The sequence below is a fragment of the Caretta caretta genome, chromosome 2 (genome assembly GCF_965140235.1).
Source record: "Caretta caretta isolate rCarCar2 chromosome 2, rCarCar1.hap1, whole genome shotgun sequence".
Classification (NCBI taxonomy): domain Eukaryota; kingdom Metazoa; phylum Chordata; order Testudines; family Cheloniidae; genus Caretta; species Caretta caretta.
The window spans coordinates 95,606,853-95,627,283 of NC_134207.1; the positions used below are offsets into that span (position 1 = coordinate 95,606,853).

At 40.8% G+C, this 20,431-nt stretch overlaps 1 long non-coding RNA gene across 1 annotated transcript in view; it reads left to right on the forward strand.

Annotated features, from left to right (window-relative positions):
• Positions 1-5,398: 5,398 nt before the first annotated feature.
• The window catches only part of LOC125632273 (uncharacterized), a 68,569-nt gene continuing 53,536 nt past the window's right edge, over positions 5,399-20,431 (forward strand). The window contains exon 1 of the long non-coding RNA XR_007355256.2: positions 5,399-5,566. This is a non-coding gene — a long non-coding RNA (uncharacterized LOC125632273). The remainder of the gene's footprint in view (positions 5,567-20,431) is intronic.

A 20,431-nucleotide genomic window follows, 5' to 3' on the forward strand; every position in this document is an offset into this window, starting at 1 on the left:
TAGTGTTTCTGTTCTGTAGTGTGTAGTTGCTGGTGAGTACTTGCTTCAGGTTGTGGGGCTGTCTGTAAGTGAGGACTGCCTCCCAAAGTCTGTGAGAGTGAGGGATCATCCTTCAGGATAGGTTGAAGATCCTTGATGATATGCTAGAGAGGTTTTAGTTGGGGGCTGAAGGTGATGGCTAGTGGCGTTCTGTTACTTTCTTCCTTAGGCCTGTCCTGTATTAGGTGATTTCTGGGTACCCTTCTGGCTCTGTCAGTCTGTTTCTTCACTTCCCCAGGTAGATATTGTTGTTTTAAGAATGCTTGATAGAGATCCTGTAGGTGTTAGTCTCTGTCTGAGGGATTGGAGCAAATGCGGTTGTATCTTAGGGCTTGGCTGTAGACAATGGTCTGTGTGATTGGTCTGGATGAAAGCTGGAGGCATGTAGGTAAGTATAGCGGTCAGTAGGTTTCCGGTATAGGGTGGTGAGCATCGCTTATTTGCACTGTAGTGTTGTCATAAATATAAAGGGAAGGGTAAACCCCTTTGAAATCCCTCCTGGCCAGGGGAAAGCTCCCCTCACCTGTAAAGGGTTAAGAAGCTAAAGGTAACCTCGCTGGCACCTGACCAAAATGACCAATGAGGAGACAAGATACTTTCAAAAGCTGGGAGGAGGGAGAGAAACAAAGGGTCTGTGGGTCTGTCTATATTCTGTCTTTGCCGGGGATAGACCAGGAATGGAGTCTTAGAACTTTTAGTAAGTAATCTAGCTTGGTACGTGTTAGATTCTGATTTCTTTAAATGGCTGAGAAAAGAACTGTGCTGAATAGAATAACTATTTCTGTCTGTGTATCTTTTTTGTAACTTAAGGTTTTGCCTGGAGGGGTTCTCTATATTTTGAATCTAATTACCCTGTAAGGTATCTACCATCCTGATTTTACAGGGGGGATTTCTTTATTTCTATTTACTTCTATTTTTATTAAAAGTCTTCTTGTAAGAAAACTGAATGCTTTTTCATTGTTCTCAGATCCAAAGGTTTGGGTCTGTGGTCACCTATGCAAATTGGTGAGGCTTTTTATCCAACATTTCCTAGGAAAGGGGGGTGCAAGTGTTGGGAGGATTGTTCATTGTTCTTAAGATCCAAGGGTCTGGGTCTGTAGTCACCTAGGCAAATTGGTGAGGCTTTTTACCAAACCTTGTCCAGGAAGTGGGGTGCAAGGTTTTGGGAAGTATTTTGGGGGGAAAGAAGTTTCCAAACAGCTCTTCCCCAGTAACCAGTATTTGTTTGGTGGTGGTAGCGGCCAATCCAAGGACAAAGGGTGGAATATTTTGTACCTTGGGGAAGTTTTGACCTAAGCTGGTAAAGATAAGCTTAGGAGGTTTTTCATGCAGGTCCCCACATCTGTACCCTAGAGTTCAGAGTGGGGGAGGAACCTTGACAAGTGTCCAGGAAGCGGATTTCTTCTGTGGACCGAACGACATCAACCATACCATCAGGGCTTGTTCACATGCACCTCTACCAATGTTATATGTGCCATGTACATTGGCCAAACCGGACAGTCTCTACACAAAAGAATAAATGGACACAAATCTGACATCAAGAATTGTAACATTCAAAAACCAGTAGGAGAGCACTTCAATCTCCCTAGACACTGAATAACAGACTTAAAAATGGCCATATTTCAACAAAAAACAGACTTCAATGAGAAACTGCTGAACTGGAATTAATCTGCCAACTTGACACCATCAAATTAGGCCTGAATAAAGACTGGGAGTGGCTGGGTCACTACAAAAAATAATTTTCCCTCTGTTGCTATTCACCCCTTCTTGTCAACTGTTGGGAATGAGCCACATCCACCCTAATTGAATTGGCCTCATTAGGACTGACCCCCCCACACACACTTGGTAAGGCAACTCCCATCTTTTCATGGGCTGCATATTTATACCTGCTTACTGTATTTTTCACTCCATGCATCTGATGAAGTGGGTTCAAGCCCACAAAAGCTTATGCCCAAATAAATTTGTTAGTCTCTAAGGTGCCATAAGGTCTCCTCGTTGTTTCCACAATTAACAGTTTCTCCCTGTCTCCAACCAGCATGGAATCACAATCCCATTCAACTGAGCATCTGGCTTTCCAGAGCACACACACGACAGAATGAGTCTTCCAAGCCCTTCCCTGTGCAGCTCAGCTGATAGGCAGAGGGTGTTATATAGTGGAATCACATCTGTCTTTAAAGTAACATTCCTATATGGTGTATTGGTTAATTATTATATTATAGCAACTTTTCTCTGTGAGCAAGCCTTTTCTTAAGATGTGAGCTTTCTGTACAATGTGTGCTTCGATAGTTGGGTGTTTTAGGAAATAAAGCCCCTAGATTGGACCATTACATAAATGGCTTTCATATTGCCAAAAGAACTGCCTAACTCACAGCACTGTAGCCATCCTTTAATTTCCTCCCTCCAGCACCCTGTTCTTTTCCCCCCTTTATAAAAGGGGATTATTTATACATGCATTTGTATGCACAAACCCCACAGTTGTGCCCATAAACAGATAACTGGACATATGCATGTGTTAGGGTTGCCAGGCTTCTGGTTTTCGACTGAAACGCCCCATCAAAAAAGAGACTCTGGCAGCTCTGGTCAGAGCAGCTGACTGGGCCACTAAAATTCCGGTTTGCCACAGCGGGGTAGGCATGCTTCGTGCCCAGCTCCACACAGCTCCCACGAAGCAGCCGGCATATCCCTATGGCTTCTAGGTGGAGGGGCAGCCGGGCGGAGGGGGCTAAGCGTGCTGCCCCCACCCACAGGCACTGCCCCGAACACCGGCTCCGCAGCTCCCATTGTCCCCTCCCACACTCCGTACCCCTTGGCCTCAGCCCGGTGCCCACTCCTGCATCCTAAACCCCTCATCCCCAGCTCCACCCCAGAGCCCGTACCCCCAGCCTGGAGTACTCACCCCCCCACACACACACACACTCCAACCCCCTACCACAGCCCGGTGGAAATGAATGAGTGAGGGTGGGGAAAAGCAAGTGACAGAGGGAGAGGAGATGGAGTGAGTGGGGGTTTGGCCCTCAGAGAAGGGGCGGGGCCTCAGGGCAGGGTGTGAGGCAAGGGTGTTTGGTTTTCTGCAATTAGAAAACTGACAACCCTAACGTGTCCAAATGAAGATATGCATAACTTTTGAAAATCATAATTGAACATTTGTCCCAAAGCATAAAACCAATGGCTGCTTTTGATAATTTTATGTTGAAAGACCATGGAGCAGAGAAAGGGTAAACTCAAAGCAAAAGGGCATTGGGTTTCTTCCACAGGATTCTCTGGGTCATCTTGCAGGACACTTGTTCTTCTTTTTCTGCTGCAATTACAGACTGTGCACATAGGAATCTTTATACAAAGCACCTACTCTACATTACTCCACACTTCTGGAATTCCTTTCCTTGTGAATACTATCCTTCTGTCCTGTCAGTTAATTCCTTTCCAACTTATTTTAAAGTTTGTGTTGAATAATAAATAATAAAAAAGTCTGAAAGAAAAGCTCTCACAGTGAAAATTCCTCATATGTAAAGTGATTTTAAGAAACTGAAAAAAATAGTAGGTAACATTTTGTTTGTTTATTTTTTTCACCAAAATGCTTTAAAGTTTATCCAACCCAGCTGTTTTACACACTAGGATTCATCACCTAACCTGTTAACTGTAATGGTAACTCTCTACTTTAAAGTCCTCTTGAATAAGAATGCAAGCTGGCACCAGAATGTGAAACAATGTATTTAATGAGGGAGAGGCTAAGCAGAAAGCACAGAGGACTTTCTTGAAATCCAGGCATTACCTCAAATTCAGGAGTCAACATCTCTCATTCATTTCAAACTGAAAGAACTTGTTAGAGTGAGTCCAGGTTTCTTTGGCTTTGGTTTCAGTGGGTTATTGCCAGATTTCTAACTAGACTGAAGGAAATAAACCCCTCTACCTGGCCTTGGCCCCTTTGTTTATATTCCCAGGAGCCTTGTTTCATTCTTCCAGTGGACTTTAAAACATCGAGTGTCTTTTCCACCGCCTACTCTGCAGGGTATGCATAAACCAAGGTGCCTTCTGAATACATGCAGAGATAGTAACAATAGCAGTTGCCATGGAAGCAGAACACGATGCTTAGGAATGCAGAAAGCGGAATGAAAGGAGAGATAACGAAACCAGTACAGATTTGTTTCAGAACATATTGGTGATAGGTGAAATGTTAGCACTCTCTAAGTATATTGTGGTAAATCAAATTTACACAGCTAAGGATACAAAAGTTTATGTTTAACTGAGATCAGTTTATTTACTCCTAGGAAAACTTATGGTCACCAGGAGGCTAATTAACATGAATTTTCATAGCTCCCACTTGGAATTAATATGTGTCCTTGATACATGAATATATCCAGGCTTGATATAAATCAAATGATTCCATGTATATTCAGCAGATGCATATTATCTTTTCTGGGGAGCCAGAAGAAAGATCTCGCTACCTGAAATAACTGCACCAACAGAATGATTAAACAATAACGCAGACATACATTAATGCCACAGCGGGACTGTTGATTTTGTTGAAATTCTAAGGTCAAAAGGGACCATTCACACCCGAAAGAAACAGGCAGCCTCTGAAAGATCAGACAATACATTTTTCTCAATGAACATAAAAGATCTGTACTTTACTGTGCGTATCCAAACAATATACTATCTACAAATATATCTTTGCAATGTGTCTGAAATGCCAGGGGTTACTTCAACTGGGTAGGTTTTTTTAAAAATAGGTATGGGATTTTTTTCTGCAGACAGTATATTCAACTATATTAGCTAAGTGGGGGTGGCGGGGGGGGGAAGACTTCACAAAGGGTATCTTCTTTAACAGCTTTCTCATCAATTGTTTGTTTGATTTTTGACCACAATCTGTTGAATCTGTTGATCTTTTTCTTACATGAAGGAATCTGTGTCTGTTTAAGCTGGCACATTTTAAAGTCTACAAGAACTCTATATTCACACATTCAAATTAATCAGCTGTAGGAAGTTGACTACACAGTAAGGTGACCTTGTTACATATTTCTTCTTCTGTACTCCCACGTTGCTTTTTTTCCTCTAATTAATCCCTTCAGCAATTAAATTGCCCTTTAGGTTTGCCACTCTTGCAATACACCTGGTCTCTACTCAGATCTCCCACATTTTCACAGTGAAACCTGTAGTCTCGGTTGATTTTTCAAACAAAGCTGCAGCTGCTGCATAGTTTCTCTGGACTTTAAAAACTCATTTCAAAACCATTTTCTATCTATCTTTACTTTATATACAAGTTTTGGGTGTTTTTTTTTTTGTTTGTTTTTTGGTCACTGTCATAAATATAAAGGGAAGGGTAAACACCTTTAAATCCCTCCTGGCCAGAGAAAAACCCTTTCACCTGTAAAGGGTTAAGAAGCTAGGATAACTTCGCTGGCACGTGACCAAAATGACCAATGAGGAGACAAGATACTTTCAAAGCTGGAGTGGGGGGAGAAACAAAGGTTCTCTTTGTCTGTGTGATGCTTTTGCTGGGAACAGAAAAGGAATGGAGTCTTCAAACTTAGTAAGTAATCTAGCTAGATATGCATTAGATTCTGTTTTGTTTAAATGGCTGATAAAATAAGCTGTGCTGAATGGAATGTATATTCCTGTTTTTGTGTCTTTTTGTAACTTAAGGTTTTGCCTAGAGGGATTCTCTATGTTTTGAATCTGACTACCCTATAAGGTATTTACCATCTTGATTTTACAGAAGTGATTCTTTTACTTTTTTTCTTCAATTAAAATTCTTCTTTTAAGAACCTGATTGCTTTTTCATTGTTCTTAAGATCCAAGGATTTGGGTCTGTATTCACCTATGCAAATTGGTGAGGATTTTTATCAAGCCTTCCCCAGAAAAGGGGGTGTAGAGTTTGGGAGGATTTTGGGGGGAAAGACGTTTCCAAGAGGGCTCTTTCCTGGTTATATATTTGTTAGACGCTTGGTGGTGGCAGCAATAAAGTCCAAGGGCAAAAGGTAAAATAGTTTGTTCCTTGGGGAAGTTTTAACCTAAGCTGGAAAAAATAAGCTTAGGGGGTTTTCATGCAGGTCCCCACATCTGTACCCTAGAGTTCAGAGTGGGGAAGGAACCTTGACAATCACATACTGGGGGTAAGTTAAGGTGAATTAGACAAAGAAAACTTCAATATAGAATTATGCCAATACATTACACTATGTCAACCCACAACACAAAAATGCACAATTTGATGCCTAGCTGAGGATACCCACATTTGGAAATTTGACTGTAGTCTTTAAAGATTCTTTATTCCCCACATTTGAGTTATTACTCTAACCATTTGTTTCCAACATCCATTCTCACTATCTCCTGGAACTTTAGTCTTTGATAATAAATGTATTCTTGTTTTCACTATAAATACATTTCAGTGCTGCAGTGTTAAGCAAAGTGTTGGTCCTGAACTGAATCTGACAAGCTGGTGTGTATACTGTTCCTTGGGAACAGCAGGCCTGGTATTTCTGTGAGTGTTTAGTGGATAAGGGGCTGGACCAGTGTTTAATTTGTAATGAAAGAGATGCTGGGGCTCAAGCAAATTTTTACGTTTGTAACTGATGCAGCATGCTCAGAGGTGCCAGAGCTATGAACTGCAAAGCCTAGAAATCCCAGGGTTCAGCCCTGGCATAAATTAAGCACTGGGCTGGACAGTATTGGACTCTAGGGGCGGTGAGTGCTATTCTCTAACCTTCAGAGAAGGAGAAAGGCCTGCAGAGGCCTGGAAGTCAGTGCTTAGGCTGCCAGAGGATGCTGGTTTCAAGGAGCTGAACCACAGAAAGCTCAGATAAGACATCCTTAGGTAGTGGTATGAATGTTCACAACCCTGGGTGCCCTTGTGGAGCATAACACTGCCTTCATAAGAACCCACTTCTGGATGTCTTTAAAAATGAGCTATTGAATTAGATATTAGTTTATTCTTCTCCCCTCTCTTTTTACCAATTCATTCTATTCACTGAAGAGATCTTGTTACAGTTTATATAGTTACCATGGTGATAAAAGTAGAAGACCCTAAAATTTGCTAGTTTTAACAAAGATGATTATAGTATGTTACTTAAGTACCTGAAGTATTTCTTTTTGCTTCTTCACACTAAATACAGGAAATACCTTGCATAATCCAAATTATGAAATTATCTAATTGCAGATACTTATGATCAAAATATTTCAGATACACCCTTAAGCAAAGTCTCACCTCATGCAGTATAAATATTGATAAATTTGAAGACCTAGCCAGAGATATACCTGAATGGAAAGCAACTATCAATAAGGGCTGCAAATATTTTGAGGAAGACAGACACAAAGACCTGATTTAAAAAAAAAAGGGCCAAGTGTCATGTCAAGTGTTCATGGAAGCTGCACATTCCTGTGCAACATCAGTTTGTGATCCTCACAGATCTGACAGGTAACTACCTATACAGTGCTTGGCTACACAGCCACATGAGAACACACACAATGCTGTGACATTATCAGCAGATGCAATGGAAAGCCTAGGTTTATGATCTGATTCTACTGTCACTTATACTAGATTATGCCAAGGCAGCCCCATTGATTTCAGTGGAGTTATGCCATGGGTTCTCAAACTCGGGGTCGGGACCCTTCAGGGGCTCGTGAGGTTATTATATGAGGGGTCTCAAGCTGTCAGCCTGTACCCCAAACTCCACTTTGCCTCCAGCATTTATAATAGTGTTAAATATATAAAAATGTGGTTTTAATTTATAAGGGGGGGTTGCACTCAGAGGCTTGCTCTGTGAAAGGGGTCACCAGTACAAAAGTTTGAGAACCACTGAGTTATGCCCTTATCTACACTAGTGTATGGGTATTTACTCAACTGTGGAAAATTTTTCTGGGTCACCAACGTAGACAGTTCAAAAGTATCTAAAATAGAAAGACAAATATAATTTCTCTTTCTATTATGAAGCGGCACATGCCTTTTTTGTACAGCAGTTCGTGATAATTTTCATTGACAAATCAATTTTTCAAAAGAAACTAAGTGGCTTAGACTAGTTTCCTTGAAAGTCACTGGGACTTAGTTTCCTAAGTGTCTTAGTCTCCTAAGTGTCTTAGTCTCCTTTGAAAAATGGGACTTTTGCTCATAAATCACTTAGGCACTTTTGAAAACTTCACCCTAAGTTTTGACTGTAATAAATATTAACTTCTAACACCCCATTTTTTGTTACTGGCTGGGCCACAAAATAGACACTGTTTCTGCAGGAGTCATACACATGATGAGGATTAATATAGTCTACTTGCCCATCACCAGTTCTCAATATTCTTGAAATAATAGCAAAGAAAAATCTATCACCGAGATTCTTTCCAGCTCTCTGATAGGATGAGATTTCATGGATGCAGATACTTCCTGATCCTGAGAGCAGTTGATACTTCCATCAATGATGACTCTGCACTGGTGGGGCTAGGGAAATTTAGACATCCACACTGATAGTAGCATGGTAAAATATGAAATGTTATTAGTCCTAGAATTTATCAGCTCATAAACCAGCAAAGTGCTCACGTTCTTTCCATTAAGAAAAGGAGGACTTGTGGCACCTTAGAGACTAACAAATTTATTTGAGCATAAGCTTTCGTGAGCTACAGCTCACTTCACTGTAGCTCACGAAAGCTTATGCTCAAATAAATTTGTTAGTCTCTAAGGTGCCACAAGTCCTCCTTTTCTTTTTGTGAATACAGACTAACACGGCTGCTACTCTTTCCATTGATTACACTATGGAAATCATTCTCTTCCAGCTATGCCACCTCAAACAGGGCTGGTTAATATTTTGATGTACCTTGGGGAGAATGATCTCAGGGGCTGCATGGGAGTCATCTTATGGGACGAATCCAGGGGGATGTTAGCTTGTTTAGGCAATCATGGCCAGAGGGTAGCTTAGTCTAGTTGAAAATGCTCACAGGGTGACTTTGGCAGGGAGCCACGGACCCAGGCTGTGTGGACAAGGCTAGGAAGAAAGTGAATAGGGAAGTCACCAGGATATTCATGGAGTCAAAGAGTTCAATGGTACAGCATAAGAACATCTATTACAAGCGGCCTGAAATTTTTTCCAGGATGATGGCATACACGCCAGATGGAGATGCTGACACATGGTGACAGAATGTGAGGGCATGGATAGAGCCGGAGTTGTGATATCAGGCAGCATGGTTGGGCAGGGTTGAGGAGGGCAGGTGGGGAGCATGAAGCTATTCTGTAGAACACCTTATGGCCAGTTTCCAGTGCAGTTTCCACAGGTTAAAAGACCTGGGATTTTGCCAATAAACCTTGTGCTCATGGGATAGGATGAGACCTTGTGATCTTTGCAGGCCAAGGTCTGACCTCAGGGCCATAGGAAGCTGAGGTCCCCACCTTTCTGCATCTTCTCCTCCCCTCAAGGTGTGGAAGGTGGAGGACTAAGAGGAAGCTGAATCCTGGGGATAGGCTGAGGAGACCTTGCCCTGGGTAATATGGTAGGAGCCCTGTATCTCTTCCATTGGAAGAGCTGGTATAGAGTATGGGCGATAGGCAGGTTCATCCCTCCCCTGTGTTAAAATAATAAAAGTTGCAACCTGCTGCTTAAAATCCACCCACATCTGTCCTCATTTCACTGCTATGTCCACATCCAAGGCTTTTGGGGGGAGGGAGGGGCTGATGCACTTCCTTAGGTGGAAACTTATTAGTACAGATCCTAAAAGCTACAGAGTGTGCCTCCTGTGATGTGAACCTCAGAATAAAGGTGATGGGGTTTTTTTGGTAAATGAAACCTCACTACATTTGAATTTGAAAAACACTTGATGTATTTTGATTATGGTGAATCAAGTAAATGACCAAAATTTGAATAAAATTATCAAGGCTAAGAGTTTTTACGGAAATAATTGCATAGATGTGCTTAATTTTAAGAGTAGCCAGATACAATTCCCACAGGGAATATAACAAGGTCAAATTCCCTCTTTAAAAATAATATTGTAAATACAACCATCACCCTCCTTTTTATAAAATTGATACAATCATAGGATCAGTTTGATTAATATTGTAATTACTGTTTATGATGTGTGGAATCACTGATGTGTAATCTCAGTGCTAACTTAATAGATGAAACACAGAAGCCATTTAGCTGTATCTCATGGTACTTGATGCTTCTGGCATATTTATTGACAGATTTGCATAATGACTCTTTTAAACAAAAGCAACCTTTTCTTTTCTAATTGTATCTGGTAACTTTATTTGCTAAATCTCCCTAGATTTGTTTTTCGGCTTTAGTATGTAAAATTAATATGCTGATTAGCAAACAATTGAAAAGCCTCAAATATATGAATATGCATATGTGCTTGCATATAATATATTGGACATTTTGGGGTACATTCTCAGCTAAGTACAGAGTAAAGGCATGTAAATCTATGGAAGCTAAGCACCTAATTCCCTACACACAGAACTGAAAATGACTATACACTTTGTTTAATAAAAGGTAAAATTTAATATAATAATAATATTTTTCATCCCAGTCTCACTCAAGTAGTTTAATCTGTAAGAGCTAAGCCGTATATCCATTCTTCAAGGTAAGATCTTAGAAATTTCTGTTCCAGACTTTTTAAGGCCCTGAAAGAGCAAGACACTTTAAACACAAACTTGAAGTTAATCATGTGGTTACATTCCACGGAGCCCTTTGCTGAACAGGGATGTGTTGAAGTGTGCACTTAAGGGCTTTTCTGAAAAGGGGCCACTTCAGCCTCACAATTGTTATTTCATGATGCATTTTCCTTCAACTCTTCAGTTTCAACAAAATGTGAACTGAAGAGTTATGGTCAATTGTCAAATATGAGAGAACCCAAAGATGGTCTGTTTTCAGTGATCTCACCAACTAACTTTTAAGGTAATTGTAGGTGCTATTTTCCAATATAGCTTACTGTAAAATGTTTTTGCTGAACAATAAAAGGGGAAAAATCCTGAAAAATATTAAAACAGTTTTTTTTCTCATCTGAATTTTTTTGATTTTGGCAAAAATTTCTGAACAGATAAGAGGAAGGGGAGAGGAAATAATGGGCCACTGTGAAAGGAGGAGGCAGCAAGGGAAATAGTGGGAAAATAAGTTTTTCATCTTTCCTTTCTTCTTTTTTTTTTTTTTTAAGGCAAACTAATGCATACATTTATTAGGTGCTGTATCCCATGCATTTCCTTTTGGGTCTTCTTCCCAACATATCATTAAGTCAGCCTCCTTATATAGACAGCCAGATTAAGAACCTTCTATGTCAATTTGCCTGTAAAAATCCGCTAATTTAATACAATGAGACCTAAATTCTGTTATTAATTACACTGGGGATTCTCTCACCTGTGTCCATGCACATTTCTCCTCCTGGCCACACACAGGAGAAAATGTTCCTAAGCCATGTATGACCTTGCTTCCTGGTTCTTCTGCAGCCAAACGGCTTAGTCTTCCATGAGAAGTCATTGCTGATTCCAGCCTGGGTTTCCCGTTGTCCACTATTTTCTGATTTCTCCTGTTGTAGACAGGCTATCTGCAAATCTGGATGAATGAAAATATGGGCTGCAGGTGCAAGCAGTTGTGCAGTCCTTGGTGCACTTGCTTTTTTATCCATCTCCTGGGTTTTCAGCAACAACTTCAGACAAATACAATTCCTAATTTTAAAATATTTTCAGCCCATTTTAAAACAAAACTTGATGGTGCAACAATGCACTTACTGAATCTGACCTCTGTGCATTCAACGGCACACAGCTACATTGTGGTACTGAAGAGCTACCCCTAAATACTTACAGTGGAGTCTGGGCCATGTGCTCTGAATCAAGATGATAATTTCTAAAATGTCATTGCATGTTTATCCCAGTATCCATTTTGTTCTGAAAACACTGAGTGAATCTGAAGGCCTTCTCTTTGCAGGGATGTGTGTGTAAATCCAACATGTATTGGGAATTCATTACATCCTTCCTTTATAAAGCACCAGTGCACTGATAACTAGAGGCCTCATCTTGTGATACTTTACTCCAAGTAGAAAGTTCTGCTAGTAGTAGATTACATAAAATAGTCAAGTGTTTCCAGGGCTGGACCCTGGAGTTGTATTGCACTCCCTTGAAATCTTCAGAAATCATTTTTTTCCCCTGGTTCTCTAACTAGATTAGCATAACTTTTGCTTTTAATAAAAGATGCCAACAAAAGAAAAACAACAAGTGGGAATGATAGGCTCTCTAGGGCTGACTCAGACACTCTAGGAATTGGCATACACAGTATTGCAAAGACAAACGTCAGCTAAAATGATTAAAAATTCATACTTTTTTGGGTATGTGCATGTCATAAATATAAAGGGAAGGGTAAACCCCTTTGAAATCCCTCCTGGCCAGGGGAAAGCTCCTCTCACCTGTAAAGGGTTAAGAAGCTAAAGGTAACCTTGCTGGCACCTGACCAAAATGACCAATGAGGAGACAAGATACTTTCAAAAGCTGGGAGGAGGGAGACAAACAAAGGGTTTGTGTCTGTCTGTAGTCGTCTTGGCCAGGGACAGAACAGGAATGGAGTCTTAGAACTTTTAGTAAGTAATCTAGCTAGGTATGTGTTAGATTATGGTTTCTTTAAATGGCTGAGAAAAGCATTGTGCTGAATAGAATAACTATTTCTGTCTGTGTATCTTTTTTGTAACTTAAGGTTTTGCCTAGAGGGGTTCTCTATGTTTTTGAATCTAATTACATGTCAAGGTTCCTCCCCCACTCTGAACTCTAGGGTACAGATGTGGGGACCTGCATGAAAAAAACCCCTAAGCTTATCTTTACCAGCTTAGGTCAAAACTTCCCCAAGGTACAAAATATTACACCCGTTATCCTTGGAATGGCCGCTACCACCACCAAACTAATACTGGTTACTGGGGAAGAGCTGTTTGGACGCGTCTTTCCCCCCAAAATACTTCCCAAAACCTTGCACCCCACTTCCTGGACAAGGTTTGGTAAAAAGCCTCACCAATTTGCCTAGGTGACTACAGACCCAGACCCTTGGATCTTAAGAACAATGAACAATCCTCCCAACACTTGCACCCCCCCTTTATACGTTTTGGGGTACGTATAACCCCCACACACCAGAAAAAGTATGAAAACCAAAATATACCCATACCCTCCTTACTCAAAAACCTATGAAAACCCCTAGTCTCTAACAACTCTACCCAGGTAGAAGTTCCTCAAGCTAAAACATACTACAGTATGTAGGAGGGGAGGTTTTGGGGATAGCAACCCCTCAAGAGTAGAATTAATGTAGTTGTTTCTTTGAAAGAGGAATTGTTTGAATTTTTAAAAAAAATCTAAATTCTTCTTCTGAAAGAGCCTTTTTATTGCACAGAAGAAATTTAAATTACTGTTCCATGGCCTCTGCTACTTTAGAGTGCCCTGATTTATAATTAAGTATAATTACCGGTTTATAGCACACTCCCTGCTATGAGAATCCTTATGATAAATCTGTTCCTGTTTCAAGAGTGCTTTGTGATCTACAGATGAAAAGTGCTCTGAGCTATACTGATGCTGAGTATTATCATTGTTGTTTGTTTGTATTGAACTTACTGGGTGGCTTCACTCAAGAGCAGTCCCTTTGTTCTAGACACTATATAGTTGACTTTCATAGCCTCAAAGAACTTACATGCTCGTGGATCAGCTTCTGTTATGCTGAAATATACTTAGATAAAATTACATGACAGTTCATTGAAGCAGCATCAGGGCTTGGCAGAGAGAGAACAGGTCAGACTGAAGAAAGGGGTTAACTGAATCAGAATTAAGAACCGACAGGCCCCAATTCAGCAAAGCACTTAAACTGATGCTTAGCTTTAAATTTTATTGGGACTTAAATGCATGCTTCAGTATTTTGCTAAATTCAGGTCACAATGAGACCCTGCAAATGAGAAAGATTTTAAAGTTGTTTTTTAGTCCAAGTCTTTGAACACTTGTCGAGCACCCCCCAACACAACAGAAAGTCGGTGCCTGTGCAAGGGGCATTGTATCTTGAGTAGACAGGATGTCTCCCAGAGAGTGCTATTCCTAGGTCATCATCACTTCAGAGAATGCACCATGTGCCTCCTTCCACTGGCTGGTGTATAAGGACTCCTGCTTCCTCCCTGCCTCTGCCCATTAATTTTGGGGTGTGCACTAGTAGGGAGAAGTTCCTGCATTCAGTACTCCTGGGAGAATTCTGTGCTACTGCATGCATGCATAATTAATGAGCCCTGCAGAGTTTTAATTTTTTGCACAGAAAAGTTTCTGCAGAAATGTTGCTACCATTCTGCCTTTTGCCCACCAGAGGGCACTGTGATGATAGAACAAAACAGCAGCTCCCTGCCAGCGAGGAAAGAAGAGTTCTGCCTTCATCGCAGCAGGCCAGGTCAAGAGACAGGGGCTATGGGGAGACAGACAGCGTGGGGTGCTGCAGGGTGTGTGGGGGGTCAGACAAGGCCTCATAAGGGATAGTGGCGGAGGACACCCTGGGGCAGGGGCTGAATAGGAGTTGAGGCACAGGGCCACAGGGGGGAGGGAGGTTCAGGGTCACATGGGGATGGGGGAGGATGTACAGAGCCACATAGGGACAGAGGGAGGGGGCGCAGGACCACATGGGGATGGGGGGGGAGTGGGTGTCTGAGTGGGGGCACAGAGACTCATGGGGATGGGGGTATCTGAGTGGGGGCGGGGGACACATCTGGACAGGGAGTGCAAGGACACAGAGGGGTGCAGGAACATATGGGGACAGGGGCACATGTGCCTGACTGAATGGGAGAGGCTAGGGGTCATCCTGGATCTGCATGGGAGAAGCTCCCTAACAATCCCTCCCAGCCCCCAAAAAGCTCTTTCATACTGTCCCCACCCAACAACCCTCCAAGTTCACACGCAGGCTCCTTTCCAGCAATTTACTTCCCTCTCCCTCAGCTCCTCCATTACCCCTGACTCCACCAAGCCTTTGCACTGCTTCTGAGGGGTGCAGGGAAAAAAAGTTTGTGTTGTAGTTTAAATGAGTTATTACTCAGAGTTCTGTATTAATATGCCTCGTAAGGATTCTATTTGTCCAAAAAAACCCCCAAAACATTTCCTGAATCTTTTTTATTGTCTGTATTGTTACAGACATACTTGCTGACAGGTATTTTGAAATAAATGACCCAAAATAATTGAAATTGGTATGTATATTGTGTTGTTTTGACAAATAAAATGTGCAGAATTTTAAGATGTTGTGCACAAAATATTTAATTTTTTTGTTGTAGAATTTAAAAAAAAAAATTGGCGCAGAGTTCCCCCAGGAGAATTCAAGGGGCAAGAGAGTCTGTGATTGTGTTTGGCTCCCATGTGGAAGGCTCCTTCCACTTGCTCCTGCTCACCTCTGCGAGGGCAAGATAAAACTTGATCCTAATGCATTTTCCATTTGCTACTTTTAGTTTGGGACCAATGGCATCCTGTCAGCTGCGACCAAACATTCTTGTTGTGTGTCCAAAGCTGTGCAATTTTTCTTGTGTCTACAATGTGGAGTTTTGTTTGAATACCAAGAGACAGCGAAACATTAACATTTATCCCTAAGCTTTACTGAAGTTAATTTATAGCTCAAGGATCTACACATTTTTATTTTCTGTCTAACTATACGATTAAACTTCATGACCTCACAATGACTGTGACATAAAAATAAAAGTTGGTTTTGTGCAGATTTGGCATTGCAGATGTGTCCAAGTGAGAAATTAATTCTGACATTACTGACTCAGGTGGATAAATAGATCCTTCCTTCCTTCCAGAGAAACAATATTTACATAAGCTATAAAAGAAAAATTCTACTTAAATTATATTAAGGCTGTCACACAAATTTATGGAGGGCTATGTGGGTAATTGAAAGTGAAAGATTGTGTTTCAGCTTTAAGTCACAGTTGTAATACCTTGCCATTCCTACCACTGCCATGCCAAATAACCAAGGATATCAATGAGCTTTTAATTTTTGTATATGTGTATACACAGCGTGCAGCTAAGAACACGATTTGCCCCTAGTTTTTATGCAATCCAGTGTTTGTGACAAGGTAAAAGAAGAAACTTAAAGTTAACTTGAAGTTTAATTAAAACTCACACCAAATATTTTTTCCAGGTAATTTATTTTTGCATGCTTCTCTGATCCTTGATTTCACTGATGCAAGCAAAGGAAGTAGTGAAATAATGTATAATACTGGTATCAAGTCTTGGGAAAAAAACTGAAAGGATCAATTATGCTTATGCTTATTGTCACAATTCTGCATTTATTATAACTATTTCAGAGAAGACAGAGCAAATGTGGTTATTGGATTTTGTCAAAAACAACACTAGGTGAATGGAAGGGAAAGAAAAGAAAGTCTTGATCTGGCTCAAGATACTATACTCATCCTGTCATTGAAGATTAGTGATTCAGTGGAAGAGAATTAAAGCAGGAGGAAAGAAATATGCTGTTCTCAGGGATAAATTTACTAGCAGCAATCATGTCATTAGGAAAATAAACTCTAAGACATCATTTTCAGTGTCATGAATCTTGAAAGGAACAAAATCTTCTCTATGGAAGAAAATCATTAAGAAGGTAAAGCAAAGGCTTTGTAAAATTATCATTGAGACCAGAATGCACCTGAAATGTTTTGTTTCTCCTGTTCTGTCCATGAACATAAGACTGTGAACCTTTGTTGGCAAATAGTCGTGGATTAAGTCTACCATGGGCCTGCATCTAATCCAATCAAAGAGTTTCCTCAACAAACCAAAGTCTTCCCACAGCTAAACAGAGGGCTCTTGTCATTCCTGGCTCCACGGCCTGCCCTACCTAACTGCATCCTAATCTTCACTGCAGATCCCTACACGCTGGCAGTGTGCTCAATCCCACTGATTCTTGGATTCAAACTATAGATGTGCTTCAACTGTCCCTCCAGACACACAGGGAACCCCTTATATTTTGTGGTTTGGGGGGGGGGGAAGACACAGTGGCTTGTTCTTTCTCAGGATACGGTGGTCACTTGGCTCCTTTTCCCTCAGGGAGTGAGAAGGGATGGGTGGTTACCTTGCCTTTTTTGTTTGTGGTAGGGATTTAGGGGGATAACTTCAGCATTGGCCACTGCACCTATCCTTCCCTCACAGGGCTAAAGCAGCTGAAAACTTGTTAGAGCAGCTATTGCAAAGCTGGTTGAGGCAGCTCTAAACTCTCTAAAACAGTCCATTTCTACCTCATTTCTTGTTTAGGTAACTGTAACTCCCTGCTCTCCAGCCTCTTTCCCTTTCACCTATACAACAAAAGTCCCCACAAGCCTATTCAACAGACTTCAGCAAAAGCTATCTTCTTTGCTCTCATTGCCCAATTAAAATCCCTCTCAAGCTTTATATATAATTTGACATCTTTGTCCAAAATTCCAAGACTCTGCATAGTTCTGCCCCTATATATATCAGCTTTCATCTTCTTCTGTACCCTTTCTTGTATTCTGCCAATCCCTTCTGAATCATCAAACACTCCATTTTATTTGCAGTTCCATGATGTTTCCTTGATGCTTCCTATGGCTGGAACTACCGCTCAGAGCTCACACTCTTTCATGTCCAATCTTTCAGTTATCAGTCCACAACTAAATATTTCATCCCCGCTCTCATGCTTCAATTCATAATCCTTTAAATATAGCCCGTACTGAAGTACAAACCATTTTATATTTCCTGCATCTGGTTAGAAATAGAAAGGTCAAAATGCAAAGAGAAGTCTTTTCTTACACTACTGTTAGTTGCCAACACAGGGGAATAAGGAGTAGGAGATAGGCTTACTGATTGCCACCAGAAGGCCATGGATAGGATTGAAGGACATAGGCCCTCTCGGCTCCATAATAAGAGCAGTTTCAGCAGTGTGCTGAGAAGAGATGGAGGTATGGAAGAACAGTTACTCAGCTCATGAGAAGTTCTGTAGCTGAGTAGTTCGGGTGAGCATTTGAGTTTGTGGATGATTACCTGAATTCACACACTGAAATTTTGAGGTTTACCCTTGGCAATATGATATAATTTCTCCTTTATCAAGACTGATTCATGTTTTTAAGCCAGTTGATGTCAAGACCTTGGCAGCCACAAAAGACAACTCACACTTGAAACCTCCAGTTAAAGTTTGTACATTATTCACAAATCTTACAAAATGAAAAGAAGCAACATGGCTTAGCAAACCCCTTAAACTGGCATTAAGCATAACTGTGGATTCAATTATAAAAGTTTTAAAACTATAATGGGTATCTGGAGAATTAGAAGATGACTGAGAGCATATTTTAATAACCATTATCTGAAAATGCAGTAGCCTGTGACAGATGAGCAGTTACGGATCCATTTAGTTTGATCTCTTTTTATTACTATTTGGAGAAACTGATTCAAGACAAGATGAGACAACATATACATAGAACTATTTTTATACATCAGTCTGAGCTTCATCTTAAGTGTCTGGGTTTTTTTCTACTGCAATTTTAAAATTTACAAATGATTTTTCTTTGCTTTTCGGCTGAATTTATTCTGGACGACCTGGTTTTGATCTACAGCTCTACTCTCTCTTTACTGAGCAAGACAATGGGTTTGGATAGGGAGGTATTAATAGGGTTTAAGCTATATATAAATGAACAATTGTGTTCTGTAATTTAAGAATAAATGTATTTTAAAATATCTCCTCTTAATAGCACCTCAAAAGATTCAGTACTTTCAGCATTTCTGTTTTAGCTGTGCATTAGTAATCTGCTCAACATTTGTGCCATCAGTCAATCCCATCCTCTGCTGATGGTACAATTATTCACTGTCAGTCTCTATCAGACCAATCGAGCAATACCCATCAGCTAGAGTTTGCTACAGTTCTCAAAGAGTGTAATTGGAATGGGTTTAGCTCAAGAAAACTAATAGGTCACTGCTTTGCCTTTAAAACAGAGTTTGATAAATTGTAAAGGGATTTAAAAGGCCAAATCTTATCTATCTTATATGGCTACCATTACCCTAATATCTAAGTGCCTCAACATTTTTAATATTACTTCCCTAACCCACAAACTCTCCATGGCCAATGCACCCACTGTAACTTCTGACTCCTCAGCCATCACCTCTCTTGGGTAGAGGTCAGGGTCTCTCCCTCCTGACTGGGATTTTTCCAAGCTGCACAGTTCCCTGCATACACTGTGATATTCCCAGCAAGCCAGACTGCCTAACAGGCCATCTTTTCTTTCTCTCCAGAGGCTATGCCCAGTATATTTCTCACAGCTATAAGTTATCACACAGCTTTTTATAAGCAATCCCATTTGTTCTTAAGGTGAAAACATTACAGATAAAACATTAAAAATAATAAAAGAACATACACTTATAAACTCCAACCTCGGGCTCTGGTAAGTGTCAGTCCTTCAAAACTCACATCTGGGTTTTCCCCATGGTTAGAAGTTCATGGCTGTCTTAGAGAGAGAATTAGAACTAACAGGAATAGTTCAGTCTTTCTTTAATGCAGCGTGGGCCTTTGATCTTGGCCTTCTCTTCAGGGCATAGCTTCAAGAGAATGGGATTTTGCGTAACTAAAGGTGGGGAATTTTCATTCACTTCCCCCTAGGTATTTCCCAGGAAAAGCACTTAACATGTCCTGGTCTCGGAGTCCATTCTTGTCTAGAACATTGTTCAATATAGTCCTCTGAACCCCCAAGTCTCACATCTCTCCCTAAAGAAGTTACACACGTTCCCGGTTCCCAATGATACATAAATCAATCTGTCCCTTGGAAGAATTACTATTTATTTAGAACAATGTGCTTGAAACTATGTGACAGAAAACACTAAAGACAGTCAGTGGCCAAAGTAAAGTACAGACAAAAAGACAGATACCTGGAAGATAGGAAATCCTGGATACTACAAATGCATATATTAGAGTAGCACCCCATGTCCCCAAACAGGATCAAAGCACCATTGTGTTAAACTTTTTACAAATGCCTACAAATATGTGGTCCCTGCTCCCAAGTGCTTGTTTTTTGTTTTGTTTTTAGTTATAAACTCATTTCTTGCAGGCGTCAAAAAAGTATCAGGGCTTTAACAGAGAGATGATGTCTTGGGAAATTAATCTAGATGTCATTGATTTTAATGGTGCACAAAAAGATCTTTGGTGACCTAGGACTGCAATGTATTCGCAATGATACTGTCACACAGTATTTGCCACACCAAATGAGATTACTGGCCCATGTAGCTCAGCATTCTCCCTTTGGCAGCAGTCAGTACAGGAAGTTCATACATGTCAAAACCTCTCAAAAATGCAAATAACCAGCTGGTGTGTGTGTGTGTGTGTGTGTGTGTGTGTGTGAGAGAGAGAGAGAGAGAGAGAGAAAAATCCCTCTCATTCCACTGTAATGGTTCTTGGGGCATGCAGGACTGAAAGTCACTTTGTTACCTCCTGCCTCCAGCAAGAGGGAGTCTTTTTTGTGG